The 23,539-nt window shown below is 35.3% G+C and overlaps 1 pseudogene; it reads right to left on the bottom strand.

Moving 5' to 3' along the window:
• Window positions 1-5,736: 5,736 nt before the first annotated feature.
• LOC100033237 (tyrosine--tRNA ligase, mitochondrial-like) lies at window positions 5,737-8,117 on the bottom strand (annotated as a pseudogene).
• Window positions 8,118-23,539: the final 15,422 nt, after the last annotated feature.

Here is a 23,539-nt window from a genome sequence, read left to right as displayed (position 1 = left end):
AATATTGATGCAGAAATCTTAAATAGGACACTAGCAAAAAGACTCAAGCAAGTGATCAGGAGGGTCATCCACTATGATCAAGTAGGATTTATACCAGAAATGCATGGCTGGTTCAATATTAGGAAAACCATCCACATAATTGACCATATCAATAAGCAAACCAACAAAAATCACATAATTATCTCAATAGATCCAGAAAAAGCCTTTGATAAAATACAACACCTATTCCTATTAAAAACACTAGAAAGCATAGGAATAAAAGGGTCATTTCTAAAAATAATAAACAGTATATATATAAAGCCATCAGCTAACATCATCTGCAATGGGGATAAACTAGATGCGTTCCCAATAAGATCAGGAGTGAAACAAGGATGCCCATTATCACCTCTATTATTTAACATTGTACAAGAAACACTAGCAGTAGCAATCAGAGAAGAAAAAGAAATTGAAGGCATTAAAGTAGGCAAGGAGGAGACCAAGTTATCACTCTTTGCAGATGATATGATGGTCTACTTAAAGAATCCTAGAGAATCAACCAATAAGCTAGTTGAAATAATCAACAACTTTAGCAAAGTTGCAGGATACAAAATAAAACCCACATAAGTCATCAGCATTTCTATATATTTCCAACACAGCTCAGCAGCAAAAATTAGAAACAGAAATCCCATTCAAAATCACCTTAGACAAAATAAAATACTTAGGAATCTATCTCCCAAGACAAATATAGGAAATTTATGAACACAACTACAAAACACTTTCCACACAACTAAAACTAGATCTAAACAATTGGAAAAACATTAACTGCTCATGAGTAGGATGAGTCAATATAATAAAAATGACATTCCTACCCAAACTTATTTATCTATTTAGTGCTATACCCATTGAACTTCCAAATTTTGTTTTTACTGATTTAGAAAAAAAACCATAACAAGATTTATTTGGAAGAACAAAGGATCAAGGATAGCCAGGGAAATAATGAAAAAAAAATAGAAAGGAAGGTGGCCTTGCAGTCCCAGATCTCAAACTATTATAAAGCAGCAGTCATCAAAACAATTTGTTACTGGCTAAGAGACAGAAAGGAGGATCAGTGGAATAGACTTGGGGTAAGTGACCTCAGCGAGACAGTATATGACAAACCCAAAGACCCTAGCTTCTGGGACAAAACCCCACTATTTGACAAAAACTGCTGGGAAAACTGGAAGATAGTGTGGGAGAGATTAGGTTTGGATCAACACTTCACACCCTACACCAAGATAAACTCAGAATGGGTGAATGACTTGAACATAAAGGAGGAAACTATAAATAAATTAGATGAATACAGAATAGTATACATGTCAGACCTGTGGGAAGGGAAAGACTTTAAAACCAAGCAAGACATAGAAAGAGTCACAAAATGTAAAATAAACAATTTTGATTACATCAAATTAAAAAGTTTTTGTACAAACAAAACCAATGTAACCAAAATGAGAAGGGAAGCAACAAATTGGGAAACAATTTTCATTACAAAATCCTCTGACAAAGGTCTAATTACTCAAATTTATAAAGATAAATCAATTGTACAAAAAATCAAGCCATTCTCCAATTAATAAATGGGCAAGGGACATGAACAGACTGTTTTGAGCCAAAGGAATCAAAACTATTCATAAGCACATGAAAAAGTGCTCTAAATCTCTTATAATCAGAGAGATGCAAATCAAAACAACTCTGAGGTATCACCTCACACCTAGCAGATTTGCTAACATGACAGCAAAGGGAAGTAATGAATGCTGGAGGGGATGTAGCAAAGTTGGTACATTAATTCATTGCTGGTGGAATTGTGAATTGATCCAACCATTCTGGAGGGCAATTTGGAACTATGCCCAAAGGGCGATAAAAGACTGTCTGCCCTTTGATCCAGCCATAGCACTGCTGGGTTTGTACCCACAAGAGATAATAAGGAAAAAGACTTGTACAAGAATATTCATAGCTGTGCTCTTTGTGGTGGCCAACAATTGGAAAATGAGGGGATGCCCTTCAATTGGGGAATGGCTGAACAAATTGTGGTATATGTTGGTGATGGAATACTTTTGTGCTAAAAGGAATAATGAAGTGGAGGAATTCCATGGAGACTGGAACAACCTCCAGGAAGTGATGCAGAGTGAAAAGAGCAGAACCAGGAAAACCTTGTGCACAGAGACTGAAACACTGTGGTACAATCGAACGTAATGGACTTCTCCATTTGTGTCAATACAATGTCCCTGAACACTCTGCAGGGATGTAGGAGAAAAAAACACTATCCACAAGCAGAGGACAAATTGTGGGAGTAAAAACACCGAGGAAAAGCAACTGCTTGACTACAGGGTTTGAGGGGACACGTCTGAGGAGAGACTCTAAATGAACATCCTAATGCAAGTACCAACAACATGTAAATGGGTTCGAATCAAGGACACATGTGATACCCAGTGGAATCATGCGTCGGCTATGGGAGTGGTGGGGGGAGGGAGGGAGGAAAAGAAAATGATCTTTGTTTCCAAGGAATAATGTTTGAAAATGACCAAATAAAATAATGTTTAAAAGGAAAAACAAATTGTCATCATTATCATAGTAGTTAGAGTATACATAGAGGGTGTGGTAGTAAGTTGTATAGGATGTTATGTCAAAATATATATAAAACTAGAGGTGAAAAAGAGGGTAATACTAAGAGAATTGGGGAAAAGAGAAGTAAAATGTGGTAAAATATATCACAAAAAGAAATGTAGGTGCAAGGAGAGAAGAACAATACAATGGAATTGAGAAAGAGGATGGTGACAGGCAAACTTAAACCTTACTCTTACTGAAATTTTCTCAGAGAGGTGAGAACATCCAGATTCGTTGGAGTATAGAATTATATCTTACCAAATGAAGAAGTTGAAGGGGAATAAGTAACAGGGTAGTAGCAAGGGGAGTAATATAAAGGAAGGAGGGGGACAGCAATCAAAAGGTCCTATAGTAAGAGGGGAATAAGAAGGTAGGTGGTGGTAAAGGGAGTAATATAAGGGAGGGGGAAGGGAAGAGAGTGACTAAAAGCAAAACACTGGAGGGGAAGGAAAAAATGAAAGGAGAATGGTTAGGATTAAATGAGGAAGTTAAAATGGAGGGGAATTCACAGATGGTCATCATAACTATAAATTTAAACTGGATGAATTCACCCATAAAACAGAAGTGGATAACAAAATAGGGTAAAAATCAAAATCCTACCATATGTTGTTTAAAAGAAACACCCTTGGGGGCAGCTGGGTACTCAGTGGATTGAGAACCAGGTCTAGAGGCGGGAGGTCCTAGGTTCAAATCTGACCTCAGAAACTTCCCAGCTGTGTGACCCTCAGCAAGTCACTTGACCCTCATTGCCTAGCCCTTACCACTCTTTTACCTTGGAGCCAATACACAGTATTGACTCCAAGACAGAAGGTAAGGGTTTAAAAAAAAAAAAGAAACACCCTTGAGGCAGGTAGGTATACACAGAGTAAAGGTAAAAGGCTGGAGCAGAATATTGGACTTCAACTGAGACAAAGAAAGCAGGAGTTGCAATCATGACCTCAGATAAAGCTAAGGTAAAAATAGATTTTATTAAAAGAGACAAGGAAGAGAATTATATCTTGATAGAAGGCAGTATAAATAATGAAGAAAAAATTCTTTCTGAGCATCCTTGCTGTTTATTTCCTCCTCAAATAACCACATACCCACTTCTCTGTTTACATGTTTCTTTTTTTATCTTCTCTTTTCCCTTGGAATAAAATGTGAATTCTTTGAAGGCAGGGACTATTTATTATTTTGTTTTTGTGCACCCAGTACCTAAAACAGAGCATTAAACATAGTAAGCATTGAATAAATACTCACATTGAATTGAATTGAATTGAATTGAATTGAATTGAATTGAATTATAACAGATTAGATTGCAAGGGGAGCTGCAAAGCCTGAAGTGTTTTTGAAGAGAGAAGCAGAAGGATCTATTAAAGGAGTAACATTAGAACTTGTGCTAAAAGTCCTAATAAAAAAGTTTAAATAGGTTGGTCCAAACCACTCTTTATCCCTAGTTCAAATTTTTTCTTTAACTAGAGGTTTTTTATCCCATAGTCTAATCCCATTCTGACTCTTCCCATTCTTAAAGAGGTCTCCAACTGGTTTGTTTTCCCATTGTGTCATCTAAAAAATAATAATCCTGTGGTTTTAACCAAATCACAGGTCCAGATGGAAAATTGGCTCATATAGATCAAAAAGTCTAATCTGTTTCCCCATGATAACTTTTGATATTTTGAAGACTCCTATCAGCTCCTGCCTCCTTAGTTAAAGAATACATGGGCAAGGGGGAGGAGGGAAGCTAGGCGACTTAGTGGATTGAGAGCCAGGCCTAAACATAGGAGGTCCTGCATTCAGATATGACCTGATCCTAGCCAAATGACCCCAGGAAAGTCACTTAACCTCCAGTGCCTAGCCCTTACCACTCTTTTGCCTTGGAACCAATACACAGAATGGATTCTAAGACATGACTAAAAAAACTAAACAACATTCATTACATAAAACTACTAAGAAAAACGTTGGCATTTTCTTTCCACCTGATCCTACTTGTGATCAAAGTTGCTATAAAACTAAGTTCAGCATACATAGAAAAATTACCAGAGAGAGAATGAATTGTAAAACTACTTTGGTCTAATCTATTACAACAAAACAACCAGTATAAGCTTTATTTCTATTACTGTTGAAAATGGGCTTGTAATTTTATCATCAAAGTCTAAAGGGACTGAATTGACTTCCATACCCCATATCTTGCTGAGGATCCATTAAATGAAAACATCTTATCAATATAATTCGTGAGATATGAAGAACTCAAATTAAAAAAAAACCTTGATCTTCTCTAAATAATATTGGGGGTTATTCAAAATGTATTTTTTAAAATTTAATGTAAAGTCTAAGACAAAAGCTCCTTCATTTGGAAAAGAGCTGGGGTTTCATAGCTATAAACCAATGGGAGTAGAGGCTGGGAGACAAAAAATATATATAATAGCAATAATAAATCTCACATTTACATGGCATTTTAAAGCTTTTGAAACACTTTCCATTAATTCTCATTTTATCTTCACAATAATTCAGTAGTGTAGACATTTTTATTGTTCTCATGTCATAGATAATGAAACTGAAACTGAGAGAAATCAAGTGAGTTGCCCAGTGTCACATAGCTAATAAATATCTGAGGCAGAATTGAAAACCAGGTCTTCCTGACTTTAAGTCACCATTTTAGCCACTATGTCATGATCCAAAAGCTAATCAGAGGAGGCAGAGGGAGAAAGGATTGAGGAAAGGAATAGGAGGAAAGGAATAGTAGGAAAGGAATGATAAAGAGAATCATTATCTCCTTACACCAGAAAGAATTAAATAAGACAAGGTGGGGATACCAGAACCAAGTAATATGAAAAGATGACAAAAAATACATTGATTCAAACAATAAGAATACCTAAAAAGTTGCATGTAAGCAATATATTTTTGAAAGCAAACTATATTTTAAATGAACCAAAGAAGCTTGCTATTTATAGAAGCCTTGAAATTCAACCCTTTAAAGGAAAAGAGCAAGCCCAACTTTTCTTTTACAAGATTAGATGTCTATGCATTGAAGCCTCATCAATATTCAGTTACTTCTAGTGGTTTGGGTCAATAATCATTCTGCCTTTGGAACTAAAAAAAACAAAATGAAAACGCTTCAAGTTTCCAGTATTTTATCTGTATAGCTGCTCCTTCATGGAAATTGAAATCCTTCTGTGATAGTCTCAAATAGTTGATAAGCCTGATACATTAAACATCCTGTAGCCAATCTGAGAATTGAGACTCTCAGACCTTGGAACAGGTTGATCCTCTGACTAAAGATTGTATGTCCCTCATTGGGTCTGTACTTTAAATTGTTCTAGCTTAATATAATGTACTCCAGAGATTTTACTCCATAACAATCTTTAAGAACACAGTGTCACTGCCTACCCTTTGATCCAGCTTTGATCCAGTACCCCAAAGAGACAATAGGGGAAAATACATGTACAAAAATATTCATAGCTGCACTCTTTGTAGTGGCAAAAAATTGGAAAATGAGGGGATGCCCTTCAATTGGGGAATGGCTGAACAAATTGTGGTATATTTTGGTGATGGAATACTATTGTGCTAAAAGGAATAATGAACTGGAGGAATTCCATGTGAACTGGAACAACCTCCAGGAGTTGATGCAGAGTGAAAGGAGCAGAACCAGGAGAACATTGTACATAGAGACTGATACACTGTGGCACAATTGAATGTAATGGACTTCTCTATTAGCAGCAATGCAATGAACCAGGACAAATCAGAGGGATTTGTGAGAAAGAATTCTATCCACATCCAGAGAAAGAACTGTGGAAGTAGAAACACAGAAGAAAAACAACTGCTTGATCACATGGTTTGATGAGGAAATGATGGGGGATGTAGACAGAACAATCACCCTAGTCAAATATCAATAATATGGAAATAGGTCTTGATCAAAGATACATGTAAAATACAGTGGAATTACTCATTGGCTATTGGAGGGGAGATAGAGGAGATGAAGGAAAGAACATGAATCATGTAACCATGGAAAAATATTCTAAATTAATTAATTAAATAAATACAATGTTTAAAAAAGAACACAGAGTCACTTTCTCCTACAATGAGTCAGTTAATAAGAAGAATATGACTTCATGGTTCACTGTGGAAATAAATCTCCAGTGGAGTACTCCCAGGGATCTATATTTGGTCCCAAGTCACCTAACATCTTTTATCAATGACTTGTACAAAAACATGCCCATCAAATTTACAGGTGTTATAAATCTGGGAAATATGTGTGAGGGAATTAGGATTCAAAAGAACTTCACAATGAACTATTTTTAATGAGAGAAAAATTCAATAAAAGTATATGTAAGTCATGAACTTCAGTATCTCCACCAAAAAAATAAACCTTTTTTGTAAGGATAAGTTGAAGGAGGCATGATTTTAAAAGCAATTTTGTGAAAAAGTGGGGATTTGAATAGACTGCAAGATCAATAGGAGTATAATATAGCAGCCAAAAAATTAAAAACTAATTCAGTCCACCTGAAATAGGATAGGCATACCTTGTAAGAAGGGGGAAGTGATGGTCCTTCTGTAATCAACTCATCTTCCCTCTCCTAGAGTATTGTACTTGGTTCTGGGAAACATCATTTCATTTTCTTTTTTTTTTTGATGATATAAAAGGTTTATTATCAGCTAGATTATTTCTTTTCCAGTCACAACTGAAGCCACTTTATAATGTAGAAATTTTGTGAATATGTTCTCTGACAACTAGAATAATTTGTGGATTAGTTACTTGTTTGTGGTTTGTACTGATCACTCCTGTAATCATCCGGTACCCTCTGGGGCCATCTGGAACGGCATTTGCTTTGTGAATATATCCAGTACGCTTGTTCCAGGTTCAAAGAATGGAGTTTCTTTAAATAACTCTTCTTCATACATAATTTCTAGTGCATCTTATACTGCAATGACAAAGGGCTTGTGTACACCTTTTGGCACATCCCAGTCCCTCCTGGCCATGAACAAATTTGTTACTTCTGTTGCAAGTCATATTTGGCGTTTCTGTTTTTCTGGTGCTTCCATATGCATCCTCATTATATGTTCAATTTCCAGAAGGGGTAGAAAAGTGAAGCGTTTAAGGTACCTTTCTATACAATCATCAGGCTATCTGACAAAAAACTGATAAATTCTAAAGGAGTTTGGTCTCTGTTTAGCCAAATGGCATTGCAGGCAGATTTTCCCCATTTAGCTCAAGGTGTACCAGTAATCAGAGGAACATTGATTACAAATATCAGTCACCCTACAAATGAACTTGGGGCTGTAAGTGATGTTGTCCAGCTGGTCCGAGCCTCCCAGCAACATACAGAAGCTGTAGTGCTGGTGCAGGTGGTGGAAACTGTAGACCTGCAGCAACAGGTATGAAAACTCAGCCAGGCTCATGCAACTCTGGGATTCTGAGGTGGGACCTACCCATGTGGAAAGAGCTGCCCACCATATTGGAAATCCACAACCACCTGGAAGTATCATACTGCATTGTCCAGGATGGTGAAGGTGCCCCAAGGCATCGTGGAACAGGTGCCTATTGGGAAACATTTTAAAAAGACATTAATAAACTAGAAAGTGTTCAGAGATGGAGAAATCAGTATGGTGAAAGGCCTTGAGTATATGCTATGTGAGGTCCAATTAAAGTATCTAAGTAGTCTGTTGTTCAATCATTTCAGTCATGTCTGACTCTGAGTGACCCCATATGGGTTGTCTTTGCAAAGAGATTGGAATAATTTGCCATTTCCTTCTCCCCAGCTCATTTTACTGAGGAATGAGACAAATAGGGTTAAATGACTTGTCCTGGATAACATAGATAGAAAATGTCTAAAGCTAGATTTTAACAGGTATTCTTGACTCCAGGCCCAACACTCTAACCCCTGCACCATGTAGCTGCCCTATGTAGCCTAGAGAAGAAAAAAACTCAGTAGGCCATTATATCTATCTATTACCTATAATGATAGTTGTATTTGAAGAGCTATCAGATAGAAAATGGATTAGGCAAATTCTGTTTAACCCCAGAAAATAGAAACAAGACCAATGAATGAAGAGAAGCTTCAACAAGATCAATTTAGACTGGAATTCAGAAAAAAAAACCCTCCTAAGCATTAAAGCTGTCACAAAGTGGAATGGGCCATCTTAGGAACTGTCTTCCCTCTCCCTGGAGATATTTAAATACGTACTGGATGATCATTTTTTGGGTATGTTGTGATGGAAATTCCTTTTCTTTATTCTATTTCTTTTTATTTTTATATATAACAAAATAGAATATGTAATATAGCAGTAATATAATAGTTATGATTTACCATAAGCATGTAATAAATTACAATATACAAGAGAAATATATCCTCACATTCACTATAGCCAAAAATATGTATCTCATTCTTTTTTTTTTCCTCCTCACACACATACCCTTCTCCAAGAACATAGGTAATATGATATAACTTGTACATATATTATCATATAATACATATTTCATTGTTTTTCATGTTATAAAACAAGACACATGTTGCTCATACTAGAGAAGAATTCATGGAGGAAATAAAGTGAAAAATGCTCTGTTTTGAACTCTATTCTGTCCATTCCTTCTATGGTGATGGGTTAGAATAGATGGTCCCTGAGATCCCTTCCAAATCTTAAATTCTGTGATTCTGTGACTTCAATTAAAGAAAAAAGAAATGTGAGTTAGGAAAAATATGACCTAAATGTGGTCATTCAGAATAGTTTAGTAAAAAGCCTCAATTCTTTGGTTCGAAATGTGATATTTAATAGAATCTTCCCTCATGGTATGTTCATTGGAAAGATTCAGCTGTGAAGCTTTAGCATTTGTGGTTTCTCCTAAACATTTTAAGCTTGGAATGTCAAAGAAAAAATTCAACTCCTTCCTAGAAAGGAAGAGGAATGAAATATATTTCCCTTTCACACATATCCACACACCACCACCACTACTGCCACCATAATAATAATAGGTTAGCTTTATATAATGTTTTATAAACATTCCAATTTAATTTGCAAAACACATTATGGCAGGGGCAGTATGGTGTCACGCAAAGAACATATGACTTGCAGCAAGAGAACATGTATCTAAATCCTCGCTAGTTCATCTTATTTACCTTTGAGATCCAGGACAAGTCACTTCTTTCTGGACTTCATATAGAAAACGCATTAGGTTAAATTAAATGATTTCAAATTTTTGAAGGCTTTCAAACCTAAGTCCTTTGAAACCAGGAATGTAGGGCAGGGTTGTTTTAGTTTCTTAGCCAGGACTTATGAATTCATAAATATAAAAAAGCCCAATTTAGAAATTGTATCCAACTATTCAGATTAGTGACTGTCTATAAATTACACACTTAAAGAACTACCTGGAGTCCAGGAGTATTTAAAAATTAAGTGGCTTGCAAATAAGGTTTTACAACTAGTATATCTCAAAGCTAACACTTGAACACAATTCTTCCAGATACCAAGGCTGGCCTTCTGCCTTTTATACCAAGCTAATTCATAGGGAAGGTACTATTAGCCTCACTTCTTTTTTTTTTTTTTAAGACTTGGACTTCCCTATCTCAGCTAGGTGGCATAGTGGATAGAGCACTGGGCTGAGAAACAGACTCATATTCCTGAGTTTAAATCTGACACCAGACACCTACTAGTTGTGTAACCCTTGGAAAGCCTCTTTTTGCCTCAGTTTCCTCATTTGTAAAATGAGCTGGAGAGGGAAAGGGCAAACCATTCTAGTATCTTTGCCAAGAAAACCCCAAATGATATGATTGGGGATGTAGACTCTAAACAATCACTCTAGTGCAAATACTAATAATATGGAAATAGGTCTTGATCAATGACACATGTATAACCTAGTGGAATTAATTACTCATTGTCTTTGGGAGAGGGTTGGAAGGAGGGGAGGGAAAGAACATAAATCATGTAACCAAGGAAAAATATTCTAAATTAAATAAATAAATAAACTTTAAAAATTAAAATAAATAAAAATTAAAAACCCAAATAGGGTCATGAAGACACAAATAAAATGATTCAACCACAGTAACTTACTATCTCACCCAGGCTGGAAGTACAGGAGCTACTAACAGACAAGATCTCACTATGAATGACAAAGGAGCTTTGGCTTACTCTGTCTTCCGATCTGTGTCAATTTTCACCTACTTAAATAACCTGGTAGTTCCCCAATTCCCAAGGGCTCACCATACTGATGCCAAACAGTTCAGCCACTCAAAGTCTTAGCTGTCCAGCTAAGGATAGTTTTGAACAAATCACAACTTCCAAGCTCAAGAAATCCACCAGTCTCAGCCTCCTCAATAATAAGGAATATAGTTCTGCACTGTCACACCCATCCATCCCCATTTTAGAGATGAAGTAACTGAGATGAGATTACTTTTTCAAGGTCATTTAGCTAGTTATCAAAGGCATTGGAATTCAACCCCAAGTTTTCTGATTTCCAATCTGATGTCTTTCTCCTTTAACCAGGATGTCTACATTTTATAAGTTCATTATTCACTGAGATAATGGAGTTTTAAAGTGAAGGCAGAAATAATGACATCATTTTAAATATTGCATGACCACTGATGGTGGGAAACGGTGTTCCACTTTCTTCTAGTTAATCATGTAAAAGTCCTTGTGGCTGACTTTTGGAGATCTGTAAGTGAACTCATGGTCAGGACTTAGAGAAAAAGGAAGCAATGTTTATGGATGAGGTTTGTCTACAGCCCTTGACATTTATACTCCCTGACTTGAAGGAATTTTTAAACACAAGAATGAAAGAAGATAAACACTGAAAACTGCTTTGCTTCAAGAATTATAATTGATACAACAAACTGTAACCACATAAAACTGTCTTCAAGGAATTGCTATTGGACATTTGGTATTCTAGAGACTGTATAAAATGTGATTCATTGTCCAGTAAAATTCAGCAATTAAGGAGTGAAGTGAAATTAGTTCAAATAAAAAGCTTGCAGAGATGCTATACTCTGCTTATCCTCAAAAAATGAAACATTTTGTTTCCCTAATCAATAAGTGGAATACCTAAAAACATGATACATTAGAGATAATAAATTCAAATATCATATCTCCTGTTTGACTTCATGTTTAAGCAAATTATATTGCATATTTTTGTATTACCTAAATATATTTAAGCATTATTGCCTACAAAAAAGAGCTAACATTTCAATCATGCCTTTAAACTTGCATAACACAGAATAAATTCTTTCATTTCACTCTTTCTATTGCCAATGTATATCCAAAGATCCCTCTCTATCCACCATGGCAAGTTTCCTATTTATTATGCCAAGTTGATAAAGGTCATCTTTTCTGTTGGCTTTTGTCAGCTTGGCATAGTGGAGAGTGGATACTACTATCCTTATTTTAAAGATAAATAAACTTAAAGAGGTCAATATAGTTAGCAGAACCATATAATTATCCAGAAATATAAGAGATCATAGGATAATGCATAGCTTTAGAGAGGACTCAAAGCCCTTGTTTAACTCCCTTGTTTCACAGATGAGGATATCAAGTTCAAAGGGAATTAAAGGATCTGCCTGAGATCACACAGATTAGAAGGGAGTATTTGAACACAGGTCCTTTTAATCTTGGGACAGTTCTCTGCCTACTATGTCATATGAACCCAATTTTTGCTGGCACCAAATTCTAACACCACATCTATTGCTATGGGTAGATACATGGAAAGAGATAAGTAGATAGATAGATAAATAGAATGATAGAGTGATAAAGTATTTATTAAGCATTTACTATGTGTGAAGCACTGGGTTAAGTTCTGGAAATACACATAGAAACAGAAAGAGAGTCTCTGCCCTTCAGAAACTTATATTTTAAGGAAAAGGAGATAATGAACAAAAAGAAGCTAAAAAGCAGGAATCGGGAAGTTTGGGGAGATTCACAGAAGAGTCTGGAGAACCAGGACTGGAGCCAAGAGAGGAATGAGTATGACTGACTTGGTCACATCTTCAAATGGAGGTTCTAGGGAGGAATTCACCAATTAGGGGAGAGAACTAAAGGAGTAATACCTTCCATCGTGAGAGGAGGTAAAGAAATCCAGAGAGGAGCAAAGCCAAGATGTATGATTTAAGATTTCTTTTTCCCTATAAAGCAAGTTCTATAATAGATATTTAAAAGAAATTACCTGGCATATGAGGTGCTTAATAAATATTTATTGATTGATGGATGACTGAAAATCACAAGATTTTACTTCAACCAAAAAATCAGAATGAACTATGAATTCAGAGATAGAACATATATGAGACAAGATCATATAAAAAAGACATCAATATAATTTATTTGATCACTATGGCTTGGGGAAAAGGAAAATATCTTATAGATTTGAGTATTAAATTAACACTTAGGTATATATGGCTTATTGAAGCCATAGATTCCAGGTGATTTGTGGGATGTTTACCAGTGTTTGAAAATGAGGTTTATAAAGTACAAAACTGACCATGAGAAAACTTCTCTCTCCCATCTCCCATCCCTCACCCAACTGTTAGGTATTGCCACCAAGTTATTATTAGTAAACAGGATTATGAATGCTTAAACAAAGTGGTCAAGCTTCCTTAAGTGAGGATACTTGAGAGATCAGGAATAGTATCTAAAGCCATGCCACAGTGACATGATCTTTAAATGATTCCTTCATTGTGTTTCAGCTTTATGTTGGAATTATTTAGACAGAGGAGAGAGACCCACATAATTTACAGCATCCTTTTGAGAAAATGGAGTAGGGGGAGACAGTTGTTGGTTGTATTAAAATCATATCTTATTCTGATCCCCCTGCCCATCCCTTACTTTTACTTAGTATAGGAAGTAAGTTTATAAGTAGCTATCATAAAAGGGCAAGATCAGGAAGTAAGACTGCAAAGGGGTACCTAAAAGTCACAAACAGTTTTAAAAATCAAAGGATCATAATTGACAAATTATATCCTATATTAACTCAAAATCACATCCTATATGTGATGAATCAAAGAAGCCATCTAGGCTCTGGTGTCAGAGCATTTCAGTCCTTGATACGTTAATCCCAAAGAAATTTTGTAACCTTGCAGTAAAGACTATCAGATCATAAAATGATGCTGATAATTTTGAGCTGCTATGGACATGTAAACTTTAAAGTTTTACTGATAACTTTGAAATTATTTGCATATTTTAATGAACTAACCCAAAGGTGGCAAAGTTATGAGTTAGTATGTTTCCCCCCTCCAAAAAAAAAAACTATGGAAATGAGAACTCAAGTTCCTGCATGCTGCCACCCCCTGCCACAACAATGACCTTTCCAATGGTCCATGTGGTCTAGTACTACGAATTCTAATCCATAGTTATAAGAGTAATCATCTCTGCCTATCTTCCTCCCCATCATCTTCTTCATTTTGCCTGCCTTCACCATCTATGCCATCTGCCTCTGTAACCCCATCACCACTCTTCTCTGTACTTTCTACTCTGTTTACCCTCACACCCTCTGTTGTTATTAAAGTGATTGATTACATCTCCATTTCTTCCTGCCATCATGATCTTTCATGGCAAATATCTAAGAACCCAAAGAACTTGATGTGCCTACCCCCCATTTAATAATTTCATAAATTGATCATCAGTTCAGAATATTGTTTTGTAGATTGCTCTGGCCCAGATACCATCCTCACATGAGATAGCTTTTCAATTATGTTTTTTTTTCTAAAATAACATCATAATCTTGGAGTTGGAAGACCTGGGCCCAAGTCTTATCTTATTCTTACTAGGTCTGTGACCCTGAACAAGTCACTATAACACATTGAACCTCAATTTCCCCATCCATAAAATGAGTAAAAAAATCCTTTAATTACCTACCTTAGAGTTGTTACAAAGAAAGAACTTTTTTAAAAAATAAGAAATCTTTTTAAATCATGAGTGAATATACCATCCTTTCCATGCATTTAAATTGATATATGATATATTATGTTTTGATACAATTGCTTATCAACAACCGTTTTCCTTTAGGCAAACAACAATAATCAATAAGGCAATACTACATTCCTGTTGTTTTTAAAAGATTACAATTTGGTTTAAGATTTGCACAATGGATTGAGTATAAACTTTCTCATTCCAAATTTTAGGTTTAGTAATTGATGGATTGATTTCTGGTTCTCCTTACTGGGGATAGACAAAAACACACCCTGAATATATCTCTTTTTTATTAAACTCTAGGAATTGAAACATTCTGGTCATGGGTTTGCAAAGGATCTGTATCTCTGCCTTTCCTACAATTCTTTTCCCAATTGGAGATCTGTTTCTTTGCATTCTGTAGTCCTTTATAGTTTATTTCTACATGTAATTCTTAACTAAGTGGCATAGGAAATAGAGCTCTGGGCTGAAATTAAGAAAATCTGAGTTCAAATTGAATCTCAGACATTTACTAGCTCTAAGTCCCCAAGGAAGTAACAACTTTTGTCTGCTTTAGTTTCTTCAACTGTAAAATAGGGATAATCCCAGCTACCTACCAGAGTTGATGTGAGTATGAGATACTATACTAACTAATAAGAAAATATTTATAAATACGCTTAACCTAGTGCCATAATGACCTTAATCCAGGTACATAGTTGATCCTCAGGGAGCATCTTTCTCATTTTACATGTGAGGAAGCTCTGGCATAGGTAGTTTCAGAGGATGTATTTGAAACTATATCCCCTGACACCAGGGCTAGTGCTCTTTCTTCTATGCCAAGTAGGAACTTAATAAAGATTAGCTGTTTAGAAGGCCTCTTGAGCATTGCATTCAGTTCTGTACATACAATTTTAGGAAGGACATTAATTAACTAGAAAGTTCTTCCTATCTGGATTGCTGTAAAGTGTCCAGTGAAGGATCTTCAAGATGGTTTAAGGCTTTGGATATCTGCCATAAAAATATTTGTTGAAGGCATTTAGAATGCTTAGTGTGGCAGAGAAGACTGGTGAAAGGGCTTGCTACTGACAATTGAACTGTAGTTTCTGGTTAATTAATGTGAGCTTTTCCATAAAACATGTTATTTATATTTTGTTAATTTATCAGATATTGTCTTATTTTTTGAAGGAATAATTGGAAAACTTCATTAAAATTTTGTTTTAAATCAGTCTTATTTTGGACATGATCAGTTTTGTCAACTCCATTAGAAATGAAAATAGTACTTTTAAATTATGACTTTGTACATTTATCCATACTTTAATTTTTATAATTTTATAATTTATAGTTTTAATTATAACTTGAATTTTAACTTTTTGTTCTTAGATTGATTTTTATTGCAAATTAAATTTCATAAGAATGCCATAAAGAACTAAGTGTTTCTGGTGCCTTTTATTACATTGACTTTTTTGAGATATCTCTTAAAAGTCCATTCTTGAGCTGGGCTACTTAAAAATTCTTTATGTTAATATGTTTTCAATAAATTGGCCAAGTTTTGGTGGGTTATTATTGTCCTTATTAATTGACTGAAGAAAACTTTTGTCTGTAGAGAGTATATCTTTCTGCCTTTGTTTTTCTAAAACTTGACTTGGAAATGCTTTTTTAAAAAATTTATTAAGACAGTCTTGACAGAATATTTGGACATCAAGTCATTAACTTAAGAAAATAAACCAAAAATATATATTTCTAAAAAGTTTGGCTTGATACTAAGTTGGTATATGATGATTTTAAAGAAAATTCAGTGAAAGAATAAAGAAGACTGTGAGTTTTTATTACTACTTAGTGGAGATACTAATTTATTCATAACTTACCTAACATCAACTTACAGGAAATACATGTACAAAAAAAGTATCTCTAGCAAAAGGCCAAAGGGAAATCTATTATTCAACTCAGTTGGCTCTGTGTTGGCATGTGGTCCCACACCCATTGTATCACTCCTTCCTCTCAATTTTTCTAATGCCAAACTATCCAGTGAGTGAATAGTTCTGAGGCTAGTGTTAGAGACAGATAAGTTAGTCTTTTAGGCTCAGAAGAAGTATTAACTTGTGGTTAGAAAGAGGTAATAAAAGTAAATACAATTCTGCCCATCAAATGGGGAAGACTGAAAATTAGCCACCATTTCCTCTTCTTCTACTTCTTTCCCTGTTTTGGTCCTTCCGAGTCTGTTCATCATCTTTACTATGACCCTGGTCTCCTTCAGGTCTCAAAATACAGTCCTATTCTAAATTCAAATTTCCTACCTTCACAGCCTTAATCCTCTAGTTGGTTTGTCTTCTATTTTCCTGAGATTGAAACCATTCTTCATGAGTTACTTCATGTCCATTCCTCAGAGCCCCAAATATCTTCATCCTCCCCTGTCACATTCATTTTCTCTAGACTCAGAAGATGAAGTGGCTTTTTTTTCCTTTCTAAGATAAACCCCGCTACTTTGATCTTGTATTTCCCCTTTCATTTTCCTCCAGAACCCTGCCCCATTGATCATTACCCTTCTCTTTCATCTTCAATCTCTCCTTCTCTGATGGCTCCTTTGATGCCCACATACTCAGATATCCCCTACCCCAAATTTTTAAAAACTCACTTTCCTCAACCCTTCCATTGCTTCAAGCTATAATATTATCTATCTCTTTTTAATAGAATGTAATTTGATTATTGAACCAATTAAATGCAATGACAAATTTCCATGAAATTTTCCAAATCTCTCTTTTTAATTGCCAAACATCTGGAAAGAATAATTTTTACTTTATTCCTATACTTTCTCATGACTCATTCATACTTCAGCCCCTCACAATGTATGTGACCAAGCCATTCTACTGAAATTTCTTCTATTTCAGTCACCACTGAGTTTTTAATTGCTAGATTTGATATCCACCATCTCACTCTGTCTTAGTCCTGGTCTTCCTTTACTTTTCTGTAACATTTGATGCAGTTACCCACCTTTATTCTACTCTCTTCTTCGCTGGTTTCCATGATGCTTCTCTGTTCTGGTTCTCTACTATTCATTTGACAGTTAATATTCTAGCAATTTTTTCCTTCTTCTTCCCTTTCTGTCTCTATCTACAAATTTCTCTGTCTCTACCCCTATCTGTCTTTCAGTCTCTGCCCCTCTTTGTTTCTGCCTCTGTCTCTCTCATTTAATGTTTCCATGAGTTGGTATCATTTCCATACAAAGTATGCTATTGGTTTTTATTTTGCCTTGTTTTGTCTAATACTATGTCTAGCACATAATAGGCATTTAATAAATATTTCGTCAAATAGAATAGAATTGAATTGAATCTTTCATATGCCTGATCCCTGTCTTCCTCCAAGGCCAAACTCCATCAGTACCAGCTCCTCAGAGAACATATAACTTATTGGATTTGTGGATAGAAGAGGAATATATGAGTAAATAAGAGATGGAGTACACTATGAAATGTACAATTGATAATTTTGAATATAGTCAATCAAAAAGTTGTACAAATAAAATAAATGTTGCCAAGATTAGAAGGAAAGCAGAAAACTGGGGGGGAAGAATTTTATAGACAGCCTCTCAGATAGAGATCTTATATCTCAAATATATAATGAACTTTGTCAAATTTATAAGAATAAAAGTTATTCCCCAACTGATAAATGGACAAAAGATATAAATGGGCAATTTTCAGATGAAAACATAAAAGCTATATATAGGTAAAATATATAGGTAAAATAAAAAATATTCTAAATCACTGCTGATTAGAATAATGTAAACTAAAACAGCTCTGAGATATCACCACATATCCACCAGACTCGATAAAATGATAAAGGGACAGTGACAAATATTGGAGGAGATGTGAGAAAACAAGGAAACTAATGCACTGTTGGTAGAACTGTGAACTGATTCTGCCATTTTGGAGAACAATTTGGAATTACATTGAGAGTGTATTAAACCTTGGGTCAAGCAATAAATCATTGCTGGGTCTGATTCCTCAGGAGATCCAGGAAAGAGGAAAATAACCCATGTGTTCCAAAATATTTATAGCAGCTCTCTTTGTGGTGGCAAAAAAATAGAAATTGAAAAGACGCTCATCAACTGGGGAATGGCTGAACACATTTTGGTATATTATTGTGGTAGAATATTATTGCACCACAAGAAATGATGAACAAACTGATTTTTTTTTAAAAAAACATGGTAAAAACATGGATTTTTTTAAAAACATGGTAAAAACTATACAAAATAATGAATAGTGAAATGAGATCATTATACAGCCATAGAACTAATGCTGGAAGAATAAACTGTTATTATTACCTCCAGAAAGTGAACAGAAAGGAAAAACCTGAAAAATTTAATTTATATGAACATGCTGACCTCCCTAATGATGTTCTTTGAAATGTGGGGAGGGTAAGAAGGGACTGGGACACTTGTGGATGGGATATATTATGTAGATTTGAAGAAAAGTAAGTTAATCATATGGGAGAGTTGTGATTGTTTGTATATTATCTTCCTTTTCTTTGCATAAAGAAATGCTTCTACTGTTTGGTTTTGTAAACATTTAGAATAATTTTTAAAATCAGAAAAAAGGATATTTTGAAATAAACAGATGTTTATCAACATAGGAACAGCTTTTCATCCAGTTGTTTTATGATTGTGATTATGCTGCCACTGACATTGATTTTATGGCTTATGACTGATTCTAACAATCTAAAAAAATAAACAATTTCTATTCCATATAATGACAACTGACATTTAAATAGTTCTTTCCATATATAGCAACCACCCTATAAGGTAGCTACCATAGATACTATTATCTAAAATGTACTGGTGAGGAAACTGAAGCTCAGAGATGTAAAATTATTTACTCATAGTTACATAAAAGAGTAATTGCCAAGTATGGAATTTGAATCCAGGACTTCCTGATTCTACAAGTGGTACTCCATCTACCTACCCATTCTGCCTCTTCTATATATATTTTTTCCCAAACCATCTGAAGCATAATCAAAATATGGGAAAAAATGTGCTATTTTAGATTCAACTAAGGAGAAAATAACATCATCAGTTAAATAGTCAGTAGAGCTAAGTTTTCATCATGGAAGGAAGTAGCATCTAATGGCAATATAACTCATGATACCAAATGCACTTTATGTAGTAAGCACCAGCTTTCCAATTCTCCAACTAAGTGCCCATTTTAAGCATATACCACTTTAGGTAACTAGACAATTTTATATAACCTAGTACTTTTGCAATTTCATGACTTGTCCAGGAAAAGAGATTGAACTTTTTCCTTGATAGAAATCAATTATATTTTTATATACCAGCAGTTTATTCTAGGAGCAGAAGATTTTCAGACCATCATTATTTATAGCAGACATTTGAAATAACAATGTGTGTTACATTGTCTCTAACCTTTAATTTGGTGAAGAAATTGTAGAATTCTCCCCATTTTCTTATAATTCACACTTAAATCTTAGCAGCTTTAGCTTTAGTCTATGAGTTTTAAAAAGGAGCTTCTATTAGGGAAATGGTGCTTTTCTAAAAAGGGGGCCTTTTAAAAATGGCAGATTCTCGGTGAATTTAGGCCCTAAAATAGGGGTCCTCAAACTATGGCCCATGGGCCACATGCAGCCCCCTGAGGCCATGTATCCAGCCCCCACCAAAACTTCCTGAAGGGGCACCTCTTTCATTGGTGGTCAATGAGAGGAGGAGCACTGTATGTGGTGGCGCCACAAAGCACTGCATCACTCACATACAGTATTACTTCCAATGACATAATCCTTTGAGTGGTTCCTTAGAATGAGGCACCATGCAAAGGATAGTGAGCAGCGATCTGGGGGAGGGGATTCCACACTGTGTATACTGCTGCCCAGTTAGGGTTAAGGTTAGGTTTTTATAGTCCAGCCTTCCAATTGTCTGTACGACAGTGAACTGGTCCCCTGTGTAAAAAGTTTGGGGACCCCTGCCCTAAAACATCAATATTGAGACCTTTCATGATTCTATTTAACTCAACCAGAATTTATTGAGTGCTTGCTACATAGGAAGTACTATGCTTAAACTATAGGGAAGAGACAAAGAAAAATGAGACCCAAATATCTACATTCAAGGAATTTATAATCCAATGGGGAAATTGAAAGGTTAGAATAGCAGGAAAAAATAAACAGTAGATTTGAAGACATTAGATTTAAGGGGTAGCTAGGTGGCAGTGTGTAGAGTCCAGGCAGACTCTCCTTCCTGAACTCAAATCCAGCCTCACACACTTACTAGCTATGCAATCCTAGGCAAGTCACTTAACCCTGCTTACCTCAGTTTCCTCATCTGTAAAATGAGCTGGAGTAGGAAATGGCAAATTACTACAGTATATTTGCCAAGAAAACTCCAAGTGGGATCATGAAGAGTGAGACACAACTGACTGAACAACAGTGAGACTAAAAATTGAGTCATATCTTTAAAACTTATTAACTATATAATTCCAGTCAAGTAGCAAGTTCTCTGAGTTTGTTTCCTCATGATATAATGCTCATATACTCAATGAATAGGATACAAACCTTAAAAATCTTGAGAATGAGTAATTGGAAATTTCTTTGTGAGTCCAATAATGCCAAATTATCAAATTAGCAAGAAAATGAAATCAATATATAAGAAATGCATATGAAACTATATGCATATATATACACATTATGTGTGTGTGTGTGTGTGTGTGTGTGTGTGTGTGTATACACACAGGTGTGTATGTAATGCTAGGAGTTCCAGAGATAGAAATATTTACCTTCAGTTTGGAGAAGCAGCAGATGAGCTCTGAAAAGTTTGTAAAGATGAGAGGTGGGTCTTGAAAGAGTTGTAGGATTTCAGCAGATGAAAATAGTAGAGGTAGGGAGCAAAGCATTCAAGAAGAAGCCAAAGAATAGAGGTCAGAGAGAATGGCATGTGTTTAGGGAATATTACACCTCTTAGGACATAGTATAAAGTATGATGTGACACTGGAAAGGCAGGTTGAGATGTTTTAGATAACCTTGAATTCTAGGCTCAGGAGCTTAAACTTTATTTTTCAGGAAACTGGGAGCCAATGAAGTTTATAAGCAAGGCAATGATATAATCAGAGATGGTGACGAGGAAGTTCACTTTACAAGGCTGTTCAGAATGAACTGAATAGCAGAATATTAGAGGTTATTGCTATCACTAAAGCAATAAGGACTTAGGCAAGTAGTAGAAACAGAAAGGAAGGGATAGAAGTGAAAACCTATTATCTTAATCCTTTTTTAATTCCATCTTTGTGAGAGAGACTAAATTTCAGAGGGCTAAAGAACCATAGAATTGGAGCTGGAGGGGACCTAAGAAGATATTAAGTCCAACCCTTCTTTTTTTGCAGGTGAATAAACTGACACCCCGAAAGGTTGAGTGACTTGCCCCAGGTCCCATATATGCGTTATAAGTGGCAACTCTGGGGTGTGAATCCAGGCACACAGACTAGATCTAAATCGAGTGTACTTTACATTGTGTAATATTACCATTTGTTTATTAGAGGTAGAAAAAGCCCAATAAAAACCTTAGTTCTCTCTCTAAGACTGTTTGCATTCTAATCACATCTTCTCTTCAAATGGCAGCTTTAATGTTTTTGTCTAGAATTATCCCAGCTCTTTTACATCCTGTCAAGCTAATGGTGAAGCTTTCTTAGGACAATTGTGATGAATATTTCTTATCCTTTTGAGATAGCTCCCACCATCTGCTACCACTCACGCATTTGGCTCTCACTCCAGGGATCATTTAGTATATAATTGAATGTCTCCTAACTTGATGTGAGGAGGATTTATTTTTAGTTCTTGATCCTTGAAACTCATTGACTGACTCATGGGGTGACATGAGTAATGTCAACACCCTCATTAGTCCTTGAGATCATGGGTTCTTTGTGACTGGAGTTTTATCATCTGTAAAGTAAGCATTGTCACCAGTATTCCCCTCACACCATGTCACATGCAGAATTATGAAGGAAGAAGATTGTGATTGCTTTCCTAGGAACTGAATTTCTGCAGGAAAATAGCAATGTCGAATTTACTTTTAGATAAGTCAGGTTTAAGTAATATTCTTTCTAGAAAGTCAACCTTTTGAACAGAGAATCTTGCTCTTATAGAAGGTTAGACCTAGAAATGGACAATAGAGATCATCTGATACAAATTTCTAATTTTATACTAAGGAAATGTATGACCCACAAAGGCTAAGAATGCTCAAGGTTACACAGCTAGCAAGCAACTTAACTGGGACTTGAATCAATGTCTTCTGGCTCTTGCGTTCTATACTTTTTCTACTACTACCAGTAAAATTAACTAGAATTTATATAGTGCTTTAAGGTTTTCAAATTGCTTTACAAATATTATCTAATTTTATCCTAACATCAGTCAAGGGATTTTTTGAGGGGCAGTAATTGGTATTATTATTATTCCCACTTTATAGATGAAGAAATTTAGGCAGCAATTAAGCTACACCTCCAAGAGAGAAATATGATGTGATAATGAAAGGTAATTTGAGATATTATAGATGACCTTGAACTCTAGGCTCAGGAGTTTAAACTTTTTCATGAAATAGGTAGTCACTGAAGTTTTTTAGGAGGGCAATGATGTAATAAGAGATAGTTGTGACTATGCTTAGGAGAAAACATAATACCTCCGAAAGATTAAAGATCTCCGTACATATTCTTCAATTGAATAACTTTAGGTTTTAAGTCACTATTTCAGGAAAAAAAAAACTTCATTTAATCAGAACCTGCTTTACCAGAACTACCAGTTTATGAGACTATAGCACTCCACTTTTATGATAAATGTATAATTTAGCTGAAAATTATTTTATCTACTTTTCAAGGATTCTATTAGTGTTAACTACCTTTCCAGTTGTTCCAGATAAAGTGGACCAATCTTTGCCCACATATTTTCCCTATATCCCCCCAATTCAAATAGTCACTGGGAATTCTGCTTTTATAGCTTTGCCTCTGATGTTCCTTATGTCTGGAATACCCATCCTTTCCATCTTTGCAATTGAATTTCTATCCATCCTCTAAAATCTAAGTCAACTGAGTCATCTCACTCACAGTGG

This window comes from Monodelphis domestica, chromosome 1 (assembly GCF_027887165.1).
Source record: "Monodelphis domestica isolate mMonDom1 chromosome 1, mMonDom1.pri, whole genome shotgun sequence".
In the NCBI taxonomy this organism is placed as follows: domain Eukaryota; kingdom Metazoa; phylum Chordata; class Mammalia; order Didelphimorphia; family Didelphidae; genus Monodelphis; species Monodelphis domestica.
This window is presented reverse-complemented; position numbering and strand designations above follow the sequence as displayed.